We start from the raw sequence: 24701 nt of genomic DNA, 5'->3' as shown, positions 1-24701 counted from the left end.
GAGGTTGGTCCTGACCACCACCATAGGAAGCTCAAGGTTCAAGACCTCAGCCGCCCTACTCAACACCAGTGCGTATGAGGCTCCCTCCTCCATAGCCATGGTAGGGGGAGAAAGCATACCAAAGTCTGGTGAAGTGTCCAGACCACTGGCCTCACCCAACTCCTCTCTCCAGTCCGGTTCACTCAACTGGTCAGCTAGAGGGTCAACATACCCCTCCCTGTCCTCCTCGCCCTCTTCTGGCTGCCACTCAGGGCGATAAGGAATGCCAGGATAGAACAGTGGTACAAATGTACAGGCCGGCGTTGGATCCGGCATTGGTCGAGGTCGGTCCGGCTCCGTGTTCAGGTCAGGGTGGAGGCTGGGCTCGACGCCGGCTGGGGACACAACCAGCGTCGGAGGAAGCAGAGGTGTCGTCAGTGGATTTGACGCCAGAGGAGGTGTTGTAAGGTTGACCGGCACCGATACGGATCCAGGCCACTGGCTTTGAAGGCTTGAACCCTCAGTCGAGTCCGCAGGGTCCTAAGGCGCGCCGTCAGAGTCTGGCTGCCGATAGATCAAATGAAGGGCTTCGTAAAAACTACAAAGTTAGGCAGGGGTCATTCCAGCTGTCGGAAAAGGAGGAAAGCTCAGAGCCGACCCAGTAGGCTCTTCAGTTGGAGCCACAGGACGACCACCATCCGCATCCTGTGTCGCATCGGCCGACGGATGGGGAGAACGCGAGGAGCGACTGTGCTTCTTCCCCTTCTTTTTGTGCTTCGACTTACCCGAAGACTTCGACGATGAGTGGTGGTGATGGTTCTGCGACCAGTTCCAGGACCTCTGTCTCTACCGGGACCTCGAGCAGCGTGGAGCAGACTGCCGAGCCTCCAGAAGCTTTCGGGACTGCTCCCGCAAAGACTTCGGGTCCATGGCCCGACAGTCGGAGCACGACTTCAGGTCGTGGTCACACTCCAGACACCAGAGGCACATGAGGTGAGGGTCCGTAACCGACATCAATTTGTGACAAGCGTCAAAAGCCTTGAAGCCGGTCCGACGTGACACCCCTATGTGCACCCGGAGTCAACATGACTCGAAAAGAAGTCAACAAAAGTCAAAAAAGATTTAGTCACTCAATCAAAGTTTTATTAGATTGTGGCCAAACAATCATAAAAGCATAGTAACAACATTTCATATATAAAAGTTCATATAAAAATACATTTACAGAAATTAATTGGAATTCAGTAAGAAGATAAAGCATTATTAAACTCAGCCAGCTTTCCAAGAATTAAAAAAGAAGCTAATCACCAGAGAAGCATTTGTTTTCTTTGACACAGAACTTTTTTCAGAATGATTACCATCCTAAAAACACTGTGCACATTGTCAAGTTGTTGTAGTGCCAAAAGGGCAGGTCGATATTGACGAAGCCCAAACTATTTTAACAAGGGGACTATAGTCATTCTCCTGGCATAAGAATAATATCTACAGAAAAAAGTGACGTGGATCATAGTTTGCTTAGAGATGTTATCACAGGGGCACAACTGGAGGTCTTGAGACCAGTCATTCAGTTTTGGAAAGGTGACTAATCTATGGAAAACCCGCAGTCGATATCGGGTTAGTAGGAACCTGTCATATTCACTCAGGACAAAGGTGAGGTAGGGTTGAATATAAAAAGTAATTAAAACCAATTGATTGCGTAGGACAGAAGGTTTTACAATTTCAGAGGATAATCTGGCAGTGTCTAGCAATGACAAGCCCTTTGCTTTTAAATCCTTCCTAGTTATTTCCCTGATGACACTGGGGTTGGTAAACTACTCTAGGTAATCAAGATCTTGTAAGAATTTACGAACATAGCTTATCCATGGAATCCTCAGGGCCCCATCCAGTTTCATAACATCCCAAATGATGTCTCTATTTAATGTTGTCTCTTTTGTCCAGTCTGTGCCATAGCAGCACAGGCTCAAGCTTTATTAAGTCTGAGGTGGTCTTTTACCTAGTTTTTTGGCAAAAGCGCTAAGGGCAGATGTAGTATGCAGTAATGCTAATTATTTCGCGGACACTGCCTGTGACCAGGAGTCATTGTGGGTAAAAACATGTCTTTAGGTTTTTTGATGCTTGTACCGCAGCGCATGATATAGGTCTTAGAAGAATTAACTCTTAGGCCTAGCTCATTCATAAAATTATTAAAACTATTCAGTACCTTCTGAAGTCCTACTTGGGTGCGGGACATCAACACCTCGTCATCTACATACAAAAAGTAAAAAAGTGACTAAGGGTACCACTCTCTCCAGATCTACGCTGGCTGGCGCAGAAAAATTAAGAACTGATGTCAGCGCGCGAGGGCGGCGTCTAAGTAGATACCGCAACGTCATCCCGGCGATCACGACGACGAATGTGGAGTCGACCGCCACCACCTACCGACACGCAGGGGTACTGCTACTAAAAAAACCTCCGGATCCAGTCCGACACCTGGGGGTCATTCTAAGGTAAGGAATCTATAACAAATAGTCTCTTTCAGATAACTGTTTCAATATTTCTACCATCTGGAAGCAAAACAAGCATTTGCAATGCAATGCGTCTCGCAATTGCGATATTTTGAGCTATTGGCATTGTAAATGACAATGCCTTTTATGTATGTGTTTAAAAAACCTGCAATAATAAAAGGCATTGTCATTTATAATACAAATAGGTCAAAGTATCTAAAATGCAAGACCAATTGCATTGCAAATGTTTGTTTAATTTGGGCCCCAGCCTTGAGCCGATCCAGCATATGCGCGAAGGCTAAGACTACATTTGATACAGTCCAGTCCTGGATCAGGAGTGGCACACCGAAGCGTGCCCTCCCCCATGGCAGAGGCCTACAGTCCTCATTATGGGTTTGTGCATACAGCATGGTGGTGGCAGCTCAACATGTTTTTGAGCAATATTAGCATGACAAGACCTTTTTATCTGTGTCACAAAAGTGGAGGTATTCTGGTACACTCATGTACTGATCCCTGTGGCTACCAATAAACCTGGATCCTAGCGCAAGATACAGAGCGCTTGGAAAGGTGTATGTTGTGTGTGGTAAGCATGGTAGACACAAAATGACTGAATGACCCAGAGTGGTACAGACTTGTGGTTCCATTTTGAAAGCCTCTGGCCTGATTATGTACACAAGGCAGAGGTGAGGTTACCTTCCCAGGCAGTGAAAATGTATTGACGACATTCCTGAGGCTGGAGGGAGGGTTCCGAGCCATCACCTGGAATCTGATCTTGAGAAAAATCATTTTTCCCTGTTCTGGAACGCTTGGAGAGTCCTGCTGAAAGAAGGGGGGACGGAGTGAGGAATAGCTGAATACTAGTGTGGACAAGAGCAGTTGATCGTGGGTTCTGCGGATCCACCAGAAACTTGCAAACAGCCTAATTTGCCTGCTTTGACTTGAATGAGTCATGGACACTAAAGGAGAGAATTCGCAGCACTGCTGAAGTGTGCCCAATCAGAGCCACCCATGGGTCACACCACTGAAGCCATGGTGTTTGTCAATGTATGCAGTCTGCGCTGCTCAAGCAGTAACAAATGCTGTCCTGCGTCACTTGTTTTTCTGCCTGAAACAACTCTCCACATAGCTGTGGCACTTTCCCACTTGTGTCTGAGCGGTCTGCTCCTTAGAAGACACCTCAGATGCTGTTGCACTCACCCAATTGTGGCGAAAGGACCTAGACTGTGGCTAGCTCTTGGTACTTTTGAACTGTGTGCGTACACACTCCTGTGCAGGACGTGAAAGCTGCTACTCTGAGAAAATTGTAAGTGTGCTGAAGCAACGTAGTGGCAACCAGTTTTACTATTCCTAAAAGCCCAGATCTCATCCAGCCGCGGCTTTACAAAGGCACCTCAAAGCAACCCCTTCCACATTAGGGATTAGCAGCGAGGGTTGCTGTGTGACTGCCCGACGGGGGAGGGAGGGAAAGGGAAAGCGCACCATGCGCACATTGTGCTGACAAAAGAAAGTGAAAGCGCGCCATGCACACATTGTGCTGAAACACTGCGAGCCATATGCGTGCACATCTTCTGTCCGGGCAGGCACGGCAAACAGGAGACAGGGAGGAAACAAACCTGCCTCTCTTCCTGACGCGCACCAATGAGAAGCATGGGTGGAGCTTCCACCCCGCCTCCAAAGCAAAACCAACGACAATAGTCTCGCAAGCGAGCAGCGCATGTGCTGCGTCGCTAGGCGAGACCCAAAAAGTACATAGTCTGCAAATAACTCATTGGGGGCAGCTGACTTGCTTTGGCCGCATTAACCAGCTGTACGGGACACTACTTACTTGGGTGCAGCTGACATGCTTTGGCCACATTGACCCTGGTGGGACTCGCTGTTTCAGGGTGCTCCTAACCGCCCCATACCTGTGCAGCGGTGGGAGGTGTCAACAACGCGCTTAAAGCACAGCCTCCACCACAGTGGCATGGGGGGAGCCCAGTCCATGGGCAGGCCCATCCTGCGCTCATCAGCGACAGGGCGGAGCCACCCCCCTTGGCCCCACGACGGGATTAACAGTGCGGTAGGACTTGCATCTTGGGACCATCGTTCTGTATGCCCCCTCCTCCTGCAAGGAGTGGGCTATTGTACGGGCCTCGATGAACTATCGAAAAAGAGGATGGCCAAATTACACTGTACTAGGAAGGTCCTGCCCAGTATGCATGTACGCTTATGAACTATGCTGCTCCTGCCTTGGGTCTTTTGTTGATTAAAGCATAAGGCTCTGTGAGACTGGCCCAGGAAACTGTTTTGGAGACGATAACTGGGGCTATTATTCCAAGCTAATGGTTATTTTATTCTTTAATATTTTTATAAATATGTCTCAAAGTAGCAATTGCATATTTTAATTGCAGGATTGGAGCGAATTCACCTGCACGTAATCATCTTTTTTTGTGATGACATTTATTGTTGTACAGCGAGTTTGAACTTCTATACAATTACTCCCATTTTTTTTCAAACCGCCTGGTTAGCCACATAGACCTTAATTGACGGCAAGTGTCTGGAGTACACAAATTGGTTTATCTTGGTTATACTTAGCAGGGATTCACAGCATACATATATTAGCGGAGAGGTGAGGCGCGAGGGTGCATGGTTGATTTATGCGTTTTTTCTTTCTGATCTCTCACGCTTGTCTTCCTAACACATAATTCTATTTCGAGGGTGGGTGCTCCATTGAGAGACAATATAATTTAAAATGGTAAAACGCAAAGCTTTTAATGAGCTAATAGAAGAGGTTGAAGACCTTCTGGCTCCAAAAGCTAAGGGGGAAGAAGGGTAAGAGGGTCATTACATCATTTTTTTTTACCAAGTCTTCCACTGATAGCGCTATAACGCAGACTAGCGCATAGGTTCCCCCACGCACATTACCGCTCCCCATAAATAGCCATCACAGTCCCCAACAAGCACATGCATTGGACCTGCCTAGCCCCACAGAAGTAGTAGGCACTGAATACTCTAATAGGTTCCACATTGTAGAAACCAAAGAAGAATGTATGCCTGCCCTTAATCAGCTGCCTACCAATATTACAAATATAATAAAGCCTAGAAGTAGTATGGAGGTAGATAATGAAGCTGTAAACCTAAAGTTAAAAGAGGAGATGCTGAAATTGCGAAACTACATGGGCAAGCTATCAAAGGTACTTAACAATAAAATTGACAACCTAGCAGATCTACTATCTAGCATAACTGATACTCAGCCTAAGGTGAAAATGGATTGTGCACGGAGCAGCACAGAGGCCAGTGGGAGAAATAGGGCATCCTATAGTCTCCTGTTGAACCCAGCTGCCAGGAACCCTAATAAGAATATGCTGGCTAGTGTCAGATCTAGTCGGGACATTGTTTGCCTGTCACGGCTAGTTGGCAGGTCTGCAGAGAGTTTGCAGAGGCCCGAAGCGAGGCCTGTCCAATCTAAGAGGACCTCAGGAAGACCTTTTCCCCCAAACAGTACAGAAGGGACGTCTGTTGTCAACCACAGGGGATCAAAAAGTAAAGCACTCAGGGGGCATGATTAAGTCCCACGATATATATATGATAAATGTTCCAAAAACTCCAACAGGCAGATGGGAATCACAGGATTCCCTAGTAAATAAATCTATTAATTGGTTAAAGAAAATCGAGGCTGTAGGTCGAATATAATAGAGGATATACTCTATGCCTTTTGTTTTACGGATAAATAGTCCCCGACTGACCATATTGGCCTTATGCTAAATAATACGAAACGCACTGAAGGCCTTATAGCATTGGAACATAGGTTTAGGATGCTTCAGGCACTCAAATAAGACTTAATGTAAATGCGCTGGTGGCAACTGTCAACTCTAGCAACAACGGCCCCTCTAATCCATCTTTACCTTGCCACTTAGGAAGATCACCGTGCAATTTTGACAGAAATAGACTGACTAAATGAATCTTATGGAGTGAGCGATACACTAGAGAGGCTGCACAGAGCAATGTCAGAAAACAGATCTCCCTTGCCAATAGAGCGCATAATGTATTGTAGTATATATAATTGTTGCTATGTTTCTTATTAGTTGTATAACATGAGAGCACAGCTATTCCTTCTCCTGAGGTCATACACAACCTCAGTGTTCAAATGTTTGATATGCTGCCTGCACCTCATGCCACATGGATGCATTGTGCTGTGCCCTATGTGTTTCGAAGTTAACGTCACAATACACATTTTAAAAAATTGGGAAGGATTCGTGTTTAGAATTGTTAAATGCAATGGGCGTGGGTAGCTTTAACTTTAAATTCTTTGTGAACATCTTACAGGAGAGCCCTGCCTCCCACTGGAGGAAAGACCCGGGTTATTTAGGCAGCATATGAGGGGAGAGCACGGGCAGGTAACACAAGATTTAGGGGTGTGTGTGGGGTACGTATGCTAAATGAATTGGGGTGGCTTTAACGAGCTGTATCCTACACTATCCGCCAGTACAGTGCACAAACTGCTGGGTAAACTTTATGGCAGTTTCTCTCAGGGGCCGCTTTGCACCTCCCTTGACTGCGGTGTGTTTGCAGCCCTGGGGCGATTCCAGCTTTGAGCAGAAACGCCTTGTCCCGTCACTGTCGGATGACACCTCCACCGCCAAGCCTCATTACGAGCAACTCCCCTTCTGATCCCACAGTGCGCCACAGACAAGGCTCTCAAATGCTCCTGCCTGCAGTCATTTCAATGACGAGGTCAGAGGCTATACATTGGATGCATGTATCATATTTAAAATTCCTGCTGGAGACAGGAAGATGACAAACTGCAGACATTCATAATCCGCAGAATTACAAGAGTGGCACTTACAGGTGAGAAGCCCAAGGCAAGTGATGCATGGTGGCCCGTGCAGCACAGGGCCTCCTGTGCTGCACCTAGCTGGGCCAGAGGAGAGCACCGCAGAATGTGGGCTGACGGTGATTGAAAAGTGCATGACTACACACGGAGGTTCCACTTTCACGGTTAACACCATCAGACAGAACATGGTTTCACATGATAACAGAAAAGCACTGGCAAAGCTAATAGGTCTCTCCTTTCAATGACATCATCCAGTGATGGCTCCACTGCCTCCTGTACGTTTGTGATTGTTATTGTTTATTATTGACTGACTTACCTGTTCGCTCACCTGCACATCTGGAAAGCGCTCTGATACGCTCATGGTCATGTTCACACTGTATAAAACTCTAATAAATAAAAAAAAAATGTAAACTCACCCAACTTTTTGGCTTTGTCAATGCTTTTTGCCTATGCTGTTCTGCATTAGAGGGAGAAAAAGACTCATTTGCCTATACAAAACAGCACTGGGGAAAAGCTCCACCTCAATGAGACTTATGCGTCTTGATGCTAGGGCAGCCACACATCAGCACACTTGCATCTCCAAGCCCACCATGTGCGTATGTGCCATGACATACCTGTCTTTTGCTTATTTAACGTAGAGTTGGCGATGTCCATCTTGGAGCATCTGTTTTTTTTTTTTTTTTTTTAAATAAAGGAGTGACATTATTATTATTTTAAAATAGAATGAGACGGAGAGGAGGAGCAACGTAGGAGCTGTTGGTCATTGTAAGCACCTATGAGCGGGGACAGGCATCAAAGGAAGTGGGTGGAGGGGTGTAAACATTAAAGAAAACAACAGACAAGAAGAAGGGAGGGCATTGAAGCAATTGACTTGCTGTGGCTGGGAGTGTGGAGCAACACAGAAAGAACAGAGTTGGGAATTTCAGTTCAGTGGGGGAAGAAGCACACGAAGGAGGGAGCATGAAAATACATGCACACCATGCCCAGACACAAAGGCTTTGTGTTAACAAAAAAACAAAAATCAAACAAGAGCTCATAGTAATAGAGGGAATTCAATAACTAAATAAGCTAACATCCTGGTTCACATCCATCCATTGTGCAAGTAATATCGATTTCAATTTTTCCTTTGGTGCAATGTAAAGCTTTGGCATTCTCGGGCATAGCTCTGATATCTTTGAATGTGTTCCTCGTAAATGTCTTTTGATGCCCAGCTTGTGCATCCCTGATCCAGCATCTTTTCCGTATTCATCTATCACCCAAGTACATCTTCAGATAACAGCCCTCCGCATAACCTCGTCTCCTCTTTTGGGTTCCCACCCGAGTTTTGTGCTAAACCCTTCGGTTGCCCATATTTAATGCTTTACTAGAGGCAAATCTTTTGATTCGCTTAGCTGAGTGGCACAACCATTCATCTTTTACAGAGATGTAATTCACTTGACTTTGAGGATATGATTGGGGTACCTTTTTATGTCATCTGAAATTACAATCAGTACATGTGTAAAAACTTGAGTACTTGCTTTTGATTAGCTGCAATTGTTTTTTTTCATTTAATTACAGGATAGATTCTCCTTTTAGTCAGTCTATGCCTATTCCAAAAGAGCATCACCCTGAGAGATTATGGACGCTACACCCAGTGTCTTGTCTCATGCCCTCTGCTGCTCATAGGGTTTCTACCTGGTCATATTAAACTCGCTCCAGCAAATCACAAGCTTACAGAGTAATCTGGTCCACCAGTGTATTCTTCTACAACCAGTTTTCATCTTGCACTTGCTATTCCTAAGAACTAACGTAGGGTTCTGCAGTTGGGCCAATGACAATTAGTCTTCGGGAGAAGGAGAAAGATACCATGATTTCTGGAAGGATGAACATGCAACTACTAAGGATAAATTCTCAGTTCCTGCATAATCTGGAGGACTGGCATTTTTTCAGTCAATACTGCAACACTGAACAAATATTACAGAGTGCACTTCACTCTTGAACATGCCTTGGCAGAGCAATAAGAAGAATATTCTAAGGTTATTGGGGGGCGGCAATCCTTAATGAAGCTCTTTAACCTAAAAGCTGATTGTATAAAGCCCCTCAAACAAAACATATCTTTTCTATTTCTGTCCTACTGGAACCCTAAAGGGACTTTATGTATCAAATGAGAGGCCACGTCCATTGTTTCAACCATTGAAACAGTGATGAGAAAAGGATTTCACCTCTGAAAGCTTAGAATTTACCACGATTGGTTTTGATGCATTGATGGCCAGCAATCAGAATGGTTTCTAAACTAAAGGCATTGCCGGAGTTAGGATGCCTTGCTGCATTCAAGGAGTGAGGGTTTCCCAGTAGATGTTGAGGCTGCTTCCAGTCTCTGACACCTGAAAAGTGTTCCTAAAAACATATACCTTATTTGCTGGAAAATCATCTGGAGTGATCTGGTGAACCCACTTTGCATACATGCAGGGTGCCTTTCTCTACACATAGTCCCAATTGTTGATTCTGAATATTTTGGGAAGATAAGCTCTGATCCTATCAAGCAATGTGCAGTTCCAATGCCAGTAATTCATGTAAACATCATGTGTAACTGGACTGGTATAGCTTCAATAAATGCCAGGCAGTCTTCACTGCCAAATAAGTGTTCATTCAGTGGTACATTTACCTTTTGTGTCAACTGTGTATGCAACAAAGCAGAATATTGTGTGCATAATTGGAGGCAACAGTCCAAGCTTTGTGCAAATGGGTGCACACTTACACACGCCCACACCTTTCCTGTTCCCTAAAAAGCAGCATTGGTTCAACAAACGACCTATTCAGTTGACCTGCTGCATAATTACAACAGATAATCCTAAACAATTGCAGTATTCACAGCCTGTATTTCTCAAGAGGAGGAGGAGGCTGTAGTAAGTAATCTCTTTCATAAATGGGTTAGGTGTGGCCTGGTGGTTAGAACATAAGAGCAGGTTTCTGCTGTGCTTGCCCCATCTCTGCCACAAACAAAAATTATCTTGGCCAAGTGAGCTTACTTCCTTGTAGTGCTGGGAAAATCCAATATCGTTTTGCAACAGATCTACGCTGCAGCTGGAGGAAGAGCAGAGGGGAAATCCATTGCCGCTTCCTTCATCTTATTTCTTTTCTTTGTTTCAATGTGCTCTCCCAATATTCAGGATAAGAGGCACAGAAACAGAATACAAGCAGTTTAAGAGGCCAGAATTCCCAACATAAGGACATTGTGAAAAGACAGTCAGAGCAATATATAGTGAGTATATGGCACACAGCAGGATAAGACCTTGAGTGCAGGCTACCAGATAATATCGATTTTCGAGTGAGTGAATTTGCTTACAAATGTGATCTAGTTGATCACTTGCCGAATGGGAAATCAGAAGCTCGGAGTTCTAATGCAAGCTTCGTCATCTGGCCAATAGTATTATCTTAAATAAACTGAAACATTGAGCTGTGTCCAAGTTGTCAATTTTAACATAACTCTGGGGAGATTTATCAACAGGCTAAATACAACAGAACTGAACATGTAAAGTCTATATCCTTCCTTTACTACATATTAAAAAGTGTTGCTTGCGGTAAAAGTTTTAAACAACACACACACGTTATACCACAGAATCATACATGTTACGAATGGGACCCTTTATGAACAGTCTGTTCAAATTGTATGCCATTTCCTACCTCTCGCTATCCGCGGTTGTATCTTTTGGCACTTGTGACAATCTATAAACCTGCAAGTTTAATTTCCATTACTTTATTTCCTAAAATTTAATTGCCAAATCAAAGCCCCCCTGTTATTTTACGAATACCTAAAAATGTCTCCGCAAACGAGTGGAGTGGGGAGGACATGCTTTGCTCCTATCCAGGAGGGGCGGGGTAAAATGCAGCACATTATTAGCCGCATCTCCATATAGCTGTGCCACAAGTAGCAGGCTCCCTTTGCCTGTGGGTGTAAAGGCTTTCTGCATACTTGTAAGATATTTTCAATATACTAACAATAATAATAAAAAACTCCCTACATTAGATGAAACTGACTTTTCTTTCATGAGATCAAGAAAACCTTTGGGAAATCAGATACAACTTATATTGAATATGGCTGCTCAAATAAACGAAGGCCATGGCACTAGTGCAACGATTGCTTAAAATTAAAAGAATACTTTAAAAAGCACACGTTATGCACATTGGATCACGTACAACATATACAATGGCAAAAAAATGAAAGTACCTTTTTCGAAAACTATAGACTGAATAGGTTACTCTGGAAGTGTTACCCATATCCACTGTATGAAGACCTCTCAGAGTTTGCACTAGGACTTTCGGATGTGGCTTGGAGCTCTCCCTGAGCCAGTCTGAACCAATGACCCAATATATAGTGTCGCCCAGAGTGACTCTCTGCAGCTCCCAGCTTCCTGTAGGATCTCGAGGTTGAAGCTGTAAGTTTTTCAAGGCCTCTTGGGTGGGGACTGGGGTTTCTCTAGAGCTGCCACATCTCTTCCCTGAGACGGCCTCAAACACTGGATTGGCTCCAAATTGTTTTCTTTTACAGACCCTCCTTTTTTAAATTTTATTTTAAATGAGAAGCTGCTGATAAAAACAGGTCCCAACATCGTATGGTGGCAAGACATATTTTTTGATCCAGGAAGGGACATTAAACAAAGTTTTCCCCTCTGGGTGGCTTATTCTTTATCAAAGCTCTCAGTGACCTTCTAACTGGACTGATGAAGAAGATATGTTTACGGCGAACCAAAGGGAGTGTTTATGGAAGGCTAGAGAGGGCTGGCAGTCTAATCTAGTGGTTCTCTCCTTTCAACTAAAGCCAATCCTCCACAACATCACAGGTCATTTGTGAACATCCATACCAACCAATAGAAGAGTGACATGGGGGACTCAACAAAAGACAATGGACTGATCCCCTGGATCTTATGCTGAAAGTCCATTCAAAACATAAATTGATGCCTTCTATTATTAACATAGTTATTTCCACTCCAAGATACTAGTCACTAAGGCTGTCCTCTATTTAAAGGGGAGAAGAAAACACAATTCTCTTTACCCAGCCAGGCATCATTAACAATCACCAATAATAAGCATTCTAGAAGGTTTTGTGGTTTGATTAGGTCTGCTAGGGTTTTGAGATATGTTGTAACATCACTCACTGGATGGCCCTTTGAAAGCTTTCACTCTGCTAACACAGGCGTAGGTTAACAAGTCCTGCACGCAAACAACAAGATGCAAATTAATTCTGTTTGTATTTCTGCATAGCTCTCTACACTACATGATAGCTAACATCGGAGAATTCTATTGAGATTATCTATTGTGTTGCAGGTGCTCTACGTACCAGAATATATATTTTTATTATTAGTGATGTACTCACGATTGACCTAGGCTCAGAGTTCTTATCAATTCACTTGAAAATGAATGCAGATACTGCACCAATAGTACTACCTACTAGTCGCTCTATCGCCATAAACTAGACCTACAATCAAAAAGCTGTTGATAAAAATACCCTTTTTACTTTATAAATATTGATAGGGGCAGACAAAGTTCAAGTTACAAATTTGACTACATGACACTACATCATAGTGGTGGACAGAAGTAGAAGTGACATTTTTGTAAATAGCTTTCAGACAAAGCTTTTAAAGACAGTGGAAGGTTTCTCTGTTAAATATATATATTTTTTTTAACACAAACTAAGTTAGAAGCAAAATAATATTTTCCCAAATATGGAAATTGAAGAGATGTCAGTAGTTTGGGAGGCTTTTAAAGTCGTCCTTAGAAATCTTGGGGTCTTAGAACACATTAAATGTATTTTTAAAACTGGACAAAGAAAATTAATTATATAATGTTTCAGGTATAGCTGTTTTATAAGTAGCCTAACCTTGGGTACAATTCGAAAAAAAATGGGAATTGTAAAAAAAAAAAAAACTAAATCTTAAAACATGCTCTTGAACTTCCAGCACTTTATGCATATATTGTACTATTTACTGAACTTACTTGTAAAGGCTTCGGTTAGGGCCGAAGTAAAATGAATTACTGAAAACAACACTTACATAATTAACATCTGCTATAGACTTGGTTTCCATGCTTACAGTATTAAGGATTCCGAACTGAACATTTTTTGGTGGTAGTATATCAGGATTTATTTATGGAAAGCCAACACTACTATGATTAGATCTTGTGTATTTGATGGGGGTATACATTTGTATCATGCTAACTGACACAAAAAAGGCTTTGATGCCTGCCAGGAGGGCTTGAAGGTACTGCTGAATTGCGAGCGTGCCAAAGACGTACTGTTTTTGTGAATCAGGGTCAAGCTTCTAAGTTCTGTAGGACGCACTGCCAAAAATTCTGCCACAGCATGTATAGCACAGTATTGTTGACCCACTTCTCTTCCCATAACTATCAATTTACCTCTTTGTTCTCTGGTCTGTCTTGGGAGAGGGAAGTGTAATGGTGACAGAACTGTCCTTCAAATGCATATTTGCCATGTGCAAACCCCCTTTTGAATTCCAATTTGAATTGGCTACCAATCCATCCATGGTGAACGCCACTTAAAATGCTAGTACAAATGCTGCTCTGAACAATATGACCTCAAACCTGGAACAGCAAACTAAAGAAAGCACTCCAAAAAGACTATTCAGCTTTCCTCTATCTATTGGTCTTCCAATGTTTGGCATTACTCCCTCCAACGAAGAATTAAAAACTGTTTTATTGACTCATATTTATTTATTTATTCAGTTTTATATGGTGCATCCCACCTTACAATGAAAAGCAATACGTTCAACTTTCATAGTGCTCTATTCGCTCCCACCCTCTTAGAGCTTGCTTAACCCAAAAAGTTAGAGAAAGGTCCTCCGCCCCGGACAGCTTTTCAAACAAGCATTGGAATAGTCAATAGGTCTCGCCTTTGGGACCTTATAAGTGTTTAGCCAGAGATATTGACTTTGCCTATGTCTTTAAGCTGTGTTGTACAGAAGTCTGCAGCATGCTGAAAAGTTATAATAAAGAAGTGTCAGAAGCATTTTTGTTACCTTATATATGACCAAGAAAGTGTCAGAAGCATTTTTGTTACCTTATATATGACCAAGAAAGCATTATGTACAACTGAACGACCATAATAAAAAAGTATTAACAATAAATAATGTCTTGAGTGTTTTTTTGAACAATAAAAAACATCAGAGGGTCCCTGTACTAGTGATTTTATGGGGTGTAGTAGCAGGGAAAATACAATCCAAAATACAGAGAGAGAAAAACCCCTTGTGACCAGATAACCCCTCATAGACCACAGAAAATAGAAATTGTTTTCTAATTTTGTTTTATTTATAAAAATATATATAAATTAATAAATCAATTATTTTTGTTTGAGTAAATCATTTTTTTCATAAATACAAATTTTTGTTTGAATAACTAATTTTTTCATAAAGACAGTTTTATACAACATTGGTTATAATTCAGCCTATGGTTGACGAAGCAATGTAATGAACCGAAGACATACAAAAAATATAAGTAATACAAGAAAAGAATTTTTTGCATACAAAAATCAATAGTACAAAACCAAACCATACATAGACAATTACGCCAATCAATACACAATTGCACCGACGCGCGTTTCGGAATCTTCCTTCCTCAGGGCGATATCGGTATTACATGGGCGAGAGACAGAGAATAAATACAAAAAATTACAATAATTAAACAACATAGATTAACTATAGGCCTCGTCAAAAACAGGATCTGTGGAAGAGCAAATAGCAGGGTTATCAAAGGTCACCAAAAGACTTTTTTTTATATACATTTAATTACATAGGAGCATTATTGCTTCCAGTTTGCTAGAATTAATGAAAAACTGAAGAGTAAACTTGAATAGCTATAGTTATAAAAGAGTAGAGTAATTACAAGTGCAGTGCCGTTAATGGAAAGAAAGTGCTAGAGAACCCAAAGTCCAAAAGGTGCATTCAAAAGTAATCACCTAAAAGTGCAATCCCTAAGGAAACAAAAATGCACAGAACTGAAAACACACTTGCGATCCTGAGTTGAAAGATCAATCCAATGAAACCAGGAATGGATACAATGAGGAAGTCTTCCCGCAACCTATGGGGCAGCCAGGAACAGAGGACTGGGGCTCCTTCCTTGATCAATAATAATGGCCAAGAAAAAGACAAAATAAGTCTCAGGACATCTGGGCAGACGGTCATAAATGCTACTTAAAGGACATGGAATCTAAAATAGCCGATGTAATTATTAACGTATAGCTCAACTTACGTCGTACTCGGATCAAATTTAATCACGCTGAAGGCATGGAGTTCCAGGATACACGTATATTCCTCCAGTCAGTATACTGCCTTATCTGTAATAGGACGAGATTCTAAATATCTAACTAATTCTAAATCGCAATCGCAGATGTAATTTAAGCAACAAGGACATGCAGGCTACAGGGTTAAAAGATTCTAAATATCTGCCTAATCCTCTAGGGTAGTCACAAAAAATATCTAGGCAACAGATATATCGGATTTAACTAGATGTCTAAAAATAAAGTCTACTGCTATCTGACAAAGATCATGAGGGTCATATATATCATTTAACTACCAGTGCACAATTAAGAAAGGCTCACAAAGTGAGTTAGCTAGATTATTCAGATTACAAAAACTTACGTACTTAAAAAAAAATCTAAGTCCTCACAGTTGAGGTCCTATGTCCGCTTCCAACTGATCAGAGTCCTCAAAACGGACATCCTTTTATATAATTTCGGATATAGCACACGGGGTCCGAGTTCGTATTTGAATTCGCATTCTATAGGTACCCGCCAGAAAGTAGTAGCTCCGGCCAACGGGCAGCTCTAGTTTAGTTTATTCTGTCGGGGAGAGCAGAGAATTCACACTTAGACGAAGCAAGTCCACTATATATCAAATACAGGATGACAAAGTACATAAGTAACGCATCCCTTTCAAAGCAGAAAAACAATAATAATGCGGGCTCTCATTGGCTGAACTAATCGAGCAGTAAAGACTTACTTCATTGAATGACGGAACAAATCTCCAGAGTAGAATTCCTCGTGGTCCCACCACTGGGTGCATATTGGCGATAAGAACTCCCTTTAAATAATGCCAGACCGAAGAGCAAAGTGAAGGCGGGAAGCGAGCTTGACCGGTAACACCTGCGAGCAATAGGGCAAATCCGGAAATCTAGAATATAACCTGTATAAACGGCCGCCATCTTGGAAGGGAAGAGTAAAAGAAGCCGTAATCCATGAAATTCATGTCAGGACACTAAAGAAGGTAGACTCCCAGGCCAAGAACACATGAACCTATCCCCCTAGATAGAAACAAGACAATCGAAATAGATCCAGGGAATAAAACAGTATAATTAGACTAATATTCAGAGATGTTCAGAAATAAGCGATATAGAAGTAGATGTCGCTCTAGAACATGGGCGCCATTTTGGAATGGGCAGAAAAAGTGAATAGCGGTTAATATCATACAACTCCCCTTAAAAGGTGAAAAAAGGTCCGAATTCGGACCTAGAGCGGAGACTATCGCTAAGCCCAGATTAACCATAATAAATGCAAATATGCAACTACAGATGGAAATCTCGGACAATAAAGTGATAAAACTTGCCCATTAATGCAGGGTATTAGGTTATCAACCTTCTTAGAAATGTGCGACCAAGAAAGTTATAATTATTTTTAATGAGGAGTCAGCACTGGACAACAGGGTACAAGAATCCAGTAAAGATGTTTTAATAGATGGCAAAATACCAGGGAGTTTAATTCTATTGTACACAAGAAAAAATTAATTAACAATGTCTCAATAGATTGCGTTTTCCCAGGGAATGGATTCGTTGAGTCCATTATCGTGGGTCTGAAGAGTAAATATCCAAAATACTTCTCTCTTCTTCCTAAGTGCTTCAATATTGCGATCTTTTGGTAGCTTTATATGTTCCAAAATTAGCCACTTGAGATCTTTGATCAAGTGCTGTTTCTCAGTCCAGTGTTTGACCAGTGGAGCTCCTGTGCGACTAGTATTAATAGAGGATTTGTGTTCGCAAAAGCGAACACGCAGCTCTCTACTCGTCTCCCCCACATATCCTTTGCCACAAGGGCATAGGATTAAATAAATCACGTTCGTAGTCCTGCAATTCGTCATCTCTGTGAAGGAAAAGGACCTTTTGCCCCATTCAAGGGTCGGAGTGGTTTTAACATGTGCACAAGCCTGGCATCCGCCACACTTATGAGAACCCAAAATGGGTAACGCCCCCGTGATTGAGCGTTGGATTAATGAATCTCCAGTAGGCAAAATTGATTTTACTAGTACATTGCGCAGGTTTCTGTTCCTGCGAAAAGCAAAGATGGGTCTGGGTAGCTATTTTTGTTGGTTGCCCGAGTTCAAAATATGCCAAGAAGAGTTGATCGCTTGGCGCAATCGGTTATTAAAATTAGAATGCTTAGTCACACAGACCAGTTTCTCCTGATTATTTCTACTTCTGGGGATAAGCAGAGTATCGCGATGATAATATTTAGCTCTTTTGTACGCATCCCTGATTATTCTGTTAGGGTATCTCCTATTCCTTAGTTTGTTTTTAAGGGTCTCTGCGTGTTCTTCAAAGGATTGTATACTGGTACAGTTCCTGCGAAGACGCAGGAACTGACTGAAGGGGATACTATCCTTCTGGCTACGGGGATGGTAGCTAGGATATTGGAGTAAGGTGTTGCGGGCCGTGGGCTTCGTATATAGAGATACCTGAATCTGATCTTCATTGGCCTCTATCCAAATATCAAGGAACTCAATTTTCTCTTTGCTGGTTTTAGCAATGAATTTCAAGTGTGGATCACACAAGTTGATCCAGAGAATAAATTCAGAGAGATGTTCCTCCAATCCCTTCCATATAAAGAAGATGTCGTCAATGAACCTATGATAATAGGTGATATTCTCCGAAAAAGGTGCTATCTCGTTGTAAATAAACTTCTTCTCGAAGACCCCCATATATAGGTTAGCCACATTGGGGGCACAGGCTGCTCCCATGCTAATGCCAAGGATCTGTTTATATATAGCTTGATCAAACTCAAAATAGTTCTCATTTAGTACAATAGCGAGGCATTCCAAAATGAAGAGGTTATCCAAGTCATTGGTACACTCATTGAGGACACTTCTAACAGCCTCCAAGGCTCCAGTGAGAGGTATATTAGAATATAAAGCCTCTATGTCCATAGAGACCAATATATCCGTCGCAGGGTTGAACTTAATACCCTCTATTTTGGTAATAAGGTCTCCAGTGTCCCTAATAAATGCGGGTAAGTTGCTGACTATTGGAGCCAGGAACACATCCACAAATTTAGAGAGTGGTTCCGTGAGAGAGCCAATTGTGGAGACTATAGGTCTGAACGGGGGCCTATCCAGGCTTTTATGTATTTTTGGAAGGCCGTAGAGAATAGGAATCTGGAAGTGTTCTCTATTTAGATATTCAAATTCTTGTTTGCAGATACTTCCAGAGTCTAAAGCTCTTTTGGTGATGGCAAGAATGTTTTTCTTGATTCTTTTGTCAGGATAATTCATCACTCTGGTATAGTTAACAGGGTCACTCAGCATTCTATTGATATCATCTTTATATTGGTCACAGTCCATAATGACGATACCACCCCCCTTATCACTAGGTTTAATGATGATTTCTTTATTTGTCGAAAGGGTTTTCATGGCTTGGTATTCGTCATAGGAAAGGTTAAAGGGCGGTTTTGGTACAAATCTCATCATCTGTTTGATCTTTTTATTGACAACTTTTTCAAAAATCCCTACTTCGGGACCCACCTCATCAAGACTAGGGGTAAAAATGGACTTGGGTTTTAGTCCAGATTTGTTCTCAATTTCCAATGTGTCATGATTTTCAAAGAATCTATTAAGGCGGACCTTACGGAAAAAGGACTGCAAATCTTGGTTCAATTCAAAATGATTTAGCCCAGTGCTGGGTACAAATGAAAGGCCTCTCACAAGGAGATCCTCTGCATGAGTATCAAGTCTAGTCTTAGAGAGGTTAAAGATAGGGATGAGGTCAGTTTGAGGTAAGGGATCTATTCTCTCCAATATTGGTTGCTCCTGGTTTGGAGGAATTGTGGGGGGTTGTTTTCTGTGTGCTGGTAACGACCCCTCTCCTGTGTTCTGTATCTCCCTCTCATGTTCCCCCGTCTGTTTCCTAAAAAACGGGAGTTTCTTCTTTGTCCCTCAAAGGTACCTCTTCTATTGCCATAGTTGTCAAAGGACCCATGGTTCTCCTCCCCTTCAGATCCAGACGTATCTGAGAATGTTAGTATTCTCTTACTGGACCAATATTGATGATCATGCTGATTAGTATATTCTCTAGAGCTATTATAATAATGAGCTCCTAGATATGGATAAACCCGCTCCTCCGAGAAAAATCTTATATCTTTGCGTAATTTTTCAGTCTTTTTCTTGACGAGATAATCACTGAAAGAAGTCAGTTCAGAATTAATGTCATCGAGCTTCTTTTTTGCCTCATCTACTGGGTTATTCTTCTTCATCGCATCTTCTAACTCAGTAATCTCTTTCATAAGTACCTCAACCACTTCCCTGGCCGTTTCAATAATAAGAATCATAAGGTCTCTTGAGCATTTATTGGCTATAAGAGACCAACGCTCAAGAAACTTCCTGATTTCAATAAAGAGACCTGGGATGTTTCTAATTCTAAGACCGTTCGGTATCACTCCTGCTTTCAAGTATTCAATCATGAATTCAGCATGGGATTCCGTACGCCTTGCTTTCTTTTTCAGGTTGAGTAATTTGAACCATTCTTCATTTTCGCCTTTGTTGAAAGGGACACTACCACCTGGTATGGGGTTATTGCCTATCAATCTAGCAAAGTCCTCATCAGAAAAACCAAAAGTTTTAATTTTATCCATATTGGCACCAACCAGAAGAGAAACAGATTTAAGAAAAAATAGAAACTGGGAAAAATAAAAATAAAAATAAACAACAAATAATATAATATAAGAAATAAGATAGAACAACAAGATAAGAAATGAAATATGAGAGTTCTCAGAGTTAATTCCAGCAAACCAATTATAAGACAATTAAACCCTCACAGCAACGTGCCGGGAACTAAACAATAAAAAACATCAGAGGGTCCCTGTACTAGTGATTTTATGGGGTGTAGTCCTTTCAATGCTGGCAACTTCTATCTGCCTGTCCCAATGGTTGCCTGTTAAGTTTTTTTTTTTTTTGTAATGGGGGCATAAATAACAGGAGGGTGAAGGTTGGGAAATAGTACCTGTGTGACAGTCAGTGAGAGAGACAGTCAGTTAGTCAGTCAGTCAGTCAGTGAGAGAGCTGGGGCAGCGCCCTACTATACTTCTCTGTGGTTAATAATGCGGTGCTTTTTAATATGTTCCTTTTATTACTTTTATTTACCTGTTGCATACTTTGAACGGGTTACTATCTGTGTCCAGAAATCTAAGGCTCTTCATGCGTCAGGATAAAAACAGACCCTGATATCTAGCAATATTTAACCAGATATTTTATTTTACTTTCTTTTGTCCAGCGTCTTAGTACTTGTTGAAATGGTAAAGAGCAGGTTTTTAATTTTTTTGTGACATGAAGACCACTAACGACGCTGCTCAATCGCTGTATACACTAACATTATTCCTGCGCTCTCTGCGAATTCTCTAAATGTTTCCCGTTTATTTGGCTCCTGCTAATTCTCGGGAAGTATGAAAAGGGGTTAAACTGCAGTCGAACTGGAAGGTCCGAGGGCCAATCTCGGTTTACTTTAGTCGCACTGTGTGATCCTGGGCACAGTGGTTATCTCCCTCTACATCAGTTAGTTTGAGGGGCTCCTAGAGGCTATAACGTTAGCGGTAGCGCTCTCAAGCACACCTCACTCGTGAGAAATGTTTGCGCCCGTTCTTATTGCATTAAGGCTACCACGATGAGGTCACGCCATCACAGACACGGGGGTCTTGCCCCGGTTTTGGTTTTACAGAGCCTTTTCAGCCAGTTTTAGTCGGAATGAGGGCTGAAAATGGTTGTCCTGATAACAAGGAACCACCTGGAAACCTTAAACTGCCAGTGAAGGGTTGTGCAACTCCAGATGGGTGGTGGATTCAAGTGCTCCCTCCTTGGGACTAGAGGCTTTCACAGGAGGAGGCATGAAGGCAACACGTTTCATGCTCAAAATGTTGACTGTTCCAGGAGTGACAGACTAACAGTTAGGGTCAGAGGCTGCACATAGCGTAAGGTGCAGCGCCTAGACGGGCTCAAGCAATTTACGGTGTGGCCTTGCTTCAGTCGTTTTCATTGGTTGCATCAGTGACGACACTGACAGCGGTCACGTGTGGAGCCCTGCATGTCACTGCATGCAGGGTGAAACAGCAGATGCCGCTTGTATTAGGTGAATGGGGTCTTTGTCAGCAAGGCCATTGCGGCTGCCCCATTGTAAAGCTCTTGCACCTTCACTCCTCAGATAGAGATAACCTGCCCTATTTCCTGGGGCAGTAGAAAATAACAACAAACTCGGTGCCCTGAGAACAACAACAACATGTCACCAGGGTGTGTACGCCTTCGTTCCAGAATGGGAAAGTGAAAGTCCGAGAACCACGGCCTGCACGAGGGGGGAGAGACACTGCGTGGGAGAAAAGCACAGGCACGCTAATTAAAAACAGATGGCCCCTGTGCTGCTGCTGGCTCCCGAGAGCAAAACGCTCTGGGAGTAAACATTTCACAAGAAGCTGTGACCTCCACACGCCTTTGACCAATTGCATACTAAAGCCAGACGCAAAGGCCAAACGCGTGTGAGGACCACAGGCACGAGCTTCTACTGAAGCTGAAGTGATTCCAAGAGGTCGATTTCCTATGCAGCGCATGCGCGCTGCCATAGGCTCGACCTAAAAAGGATAGGTCTGTGAAATCACTTTTAGCATACACTGAGGATCTTTTATTATACTGAAGGGAGGCTATTAAGGTCATAAAGAAACAAAATCTGACCACTGTTACTCATTAGAAAAACTTAAGAAATGACCAAAAGCCTCTTTTAGGCCTCCTTGGTCTTGCACACCAGGCAGGGTTCGATGAGTTCTGGTGTGACCAGACACCAAGCTCTCAAAGGTTAGCTGGGAAAAGAGCAACCACAAAATTCCTGCATCTTATAACTTGACAATCAGCCACATTATTCCAGATTCCTGGGACATGCCTTGCCCTTAGGAAAATAATATTTAAGCACACAAGAACCACCTCCTCCAGCAATCTCCTAACCTTCTTACACTTTGCATGTTGCTGGATGATCAATGGCAAGCAACCGTAACAAACCACAACTGACTTGCCTGCAAAATTCATTTTGCAAATAGTAAAAGCAACAAGAATGGGGAAGAGTTCTAGGAAAGTGATGTCCCAACCAACCCATTCTAGACCCACTGTCTTGCCACCTTTGCACACACGTCCCTCCTTAATGTGGCTCCAAAAACAACACTTCCTGTTGCATCAGAAATCAACCCCATCCTCTCGCTAAATGTCTGCACCATAGACGATACAACAAATGCATGAAAGGAAAAATTCTGATATGAAGAGGTCCTTCATGAACACCAATGAAGTCTAGTTCTTTGGTGTTTCTTCTTGAGACACGAAGGGGCGGAGCTATAACCTTTGAGAATGAATACCCTGTTGGGATTAATCACTGACCGAAATTGAACTAGCACTGGCAATAGGAGCAACATTTACTTTTTTCATTCAGGAGAGATCAGATGCCCAAAACCGTGCAACTTTATTAGATAGGAGTCAATAAATGCCCCTGACTGTGCCAATGTCTATTCATAGAAAAACCATGATTGTGTGTGACCCAAGTGTTTCCCCCTCAGCCTGTGGCACACCCATTATCCCCATGACTCTGGTAAATAAATGTAGGGGTTTCCGATACTGGTTAGTGCATTCCGCCCCTAAGAGAAGACCATCATCCAAGTAAAGTATCACCCAGGCAGTACCCACTACCTGAGAGAATACCAATTACAGGAATGTACTGAAAAGCTCTAAACAACCCTATGCTGTTGTAAATACCACAAGCACACATTTATGTATGTAGATGAGGCCTTCAAAATGGAAGCACAGAAAACTGAGTAAACCAGTGTGCCAGGAGCAGCCTGGAAGCAGATTCAAAATCAGACTTGCCCAGTAAAGTGGATTTACTCATCTCGCTGAGCATGCCTATGGCATGGGTTGAAGAGGCATAATTGGCCATGCAACAACTCGGGTCAACAGCTTTGTTCACTGGCTTCCTCACACCCGTTTAGTGCAGTTAAGTTATGGATCAGCCTAAACTGTCCAGGGTCTTTCTTAGGACTATGTTTGGCTACAAAACAAATGAAGATTTACGTTAGTTTTATTTGAGATTATTGTTGATTCATTCAGTTACTCCTATAAGGCAATTTTTAAAGGTGGTAAGGGTATCATTGCTAGTCTTATGGCAAGACAAAAACAGTTGAGCATCATCTGCATATGATACCACCTGAAATCCCCCCCCCCCCCGATTCAACCAGATGTGTCAACGGCTCCAGGTAAACATTGAACAATATAGGGCTAAATTCTGATCCTTGCGGGACCCCATATCTTAATGATTTAGAGGTTGAGATGTAGAGGGGTAGACGGCCTGAGATCTGTCCTCGAAAAATGCTTTAATCCAGACAAATGCCTGTCCTTCAATCTTTGAGTTTCTCAGTACATCAGTCATAATGCCGAGAGAAGCCTGATCTTAAAAATCCTCTTTCGCCAATCAATTAGTTCCCGTTTAAATCAACTGAATTGGCTACCAGTTGATAAGCGGATTAATATGAAGCTTTAGTCTTATCATAAAGAGCTTTTTCTCAGCAAGGACCACTTTACTTAAGTAAAAGGCTTTGGTCTTACTGTCAAACTAGATCTCTTAGTTCTAACGGTCTTTTTCTGCTGTAAGTCCCCAAAGTGTGCAGAGCTAGAAGGGGAGGTAGGTCTTTCATTTACCTAGCATCTAAATTATGGAATCCCCTCCCCATTGCTCCTAGGAAAGCTCCATCGGAATCCATCCTTAAAAAGAAATTAAAGACCTTTCTGTTTGGACTATTTTCAGGCTGCATTCTTCTCTAGGTGCCTTCTCTGTGTTAGTCTTCGTTCTTAGCGCCAGGACGCCTATTCAGAGGCAGCTGCTAGCTGTATAAATAGCTTATTAATTTTATTTTTATTTACCAATTCAAGATGGCAAACACCACTTGGATTGGTAAATTTAAAAAAAGGAATTTCCATCTGCGTGAAAGTGCTTTATCAGAATAGCTAGGCAGAAAATGGCAGATGCTACGCCTTTCAAAACAATGAAATATATTATTTTTTGGGAACTGCGATGGCTGGGGAGCAATAGAACAGTGGTGGTTTGGGGATAAACAAAGGATGGGCAACGGATGACATTGAGGCTGGGGGAGAGGTATAGAATACTTT

The 24701-nt window shown here is 42.4% G+C and overlaps 1 protein-coding gene and 1 long non-coding RNA gene across 2 annotated transcripts in view; both read right to left on the bottom strand.

The window, feature by feature from the left end:
• Positions 1-24701, bottom strand: part of GMDS (GDP-mannose 4,6-dehydratase) — a 1578414-nt gene that overhangs the window by 178932 nt on the left and 1374781 nt on the right. The window lies entirely within an intron of this gene.
• On the bottom strand, positions 14812-15596 carry LOC146822972 (uncharacterized). Its single transcript, XR_014961863.1, has 3 exons — positions 15511-15596; positions 15269-15377; positions 14812-14982 (listed from the first exon to the last, which is right to left on the bottom strand). It is a non-coding gene; the product is annotated as an uncharacterized LOC146822972 (long non-coding RNA).

The sequence above is a fragment of the Triturus cristatus genome, chromosome 5_2 (genome assembly GCF_964204655.1).
Source record: "Triturus cristatus chromosome 5_2, aTriCri1.1, whole genome shotgun sequence".
NCBI classification, from domain to species: domain Eukaryota; kingdom Metazoa; phylum Chordata; class Amphibia; order Caudata; family Salamandridae; genus Triturus; species Triturus cristatus.
The sequence above is the reverse complement of the archived record's forward strand: the minus strand, read 5'-3'. Positions and strand labels throughout refer to the sequence as shown.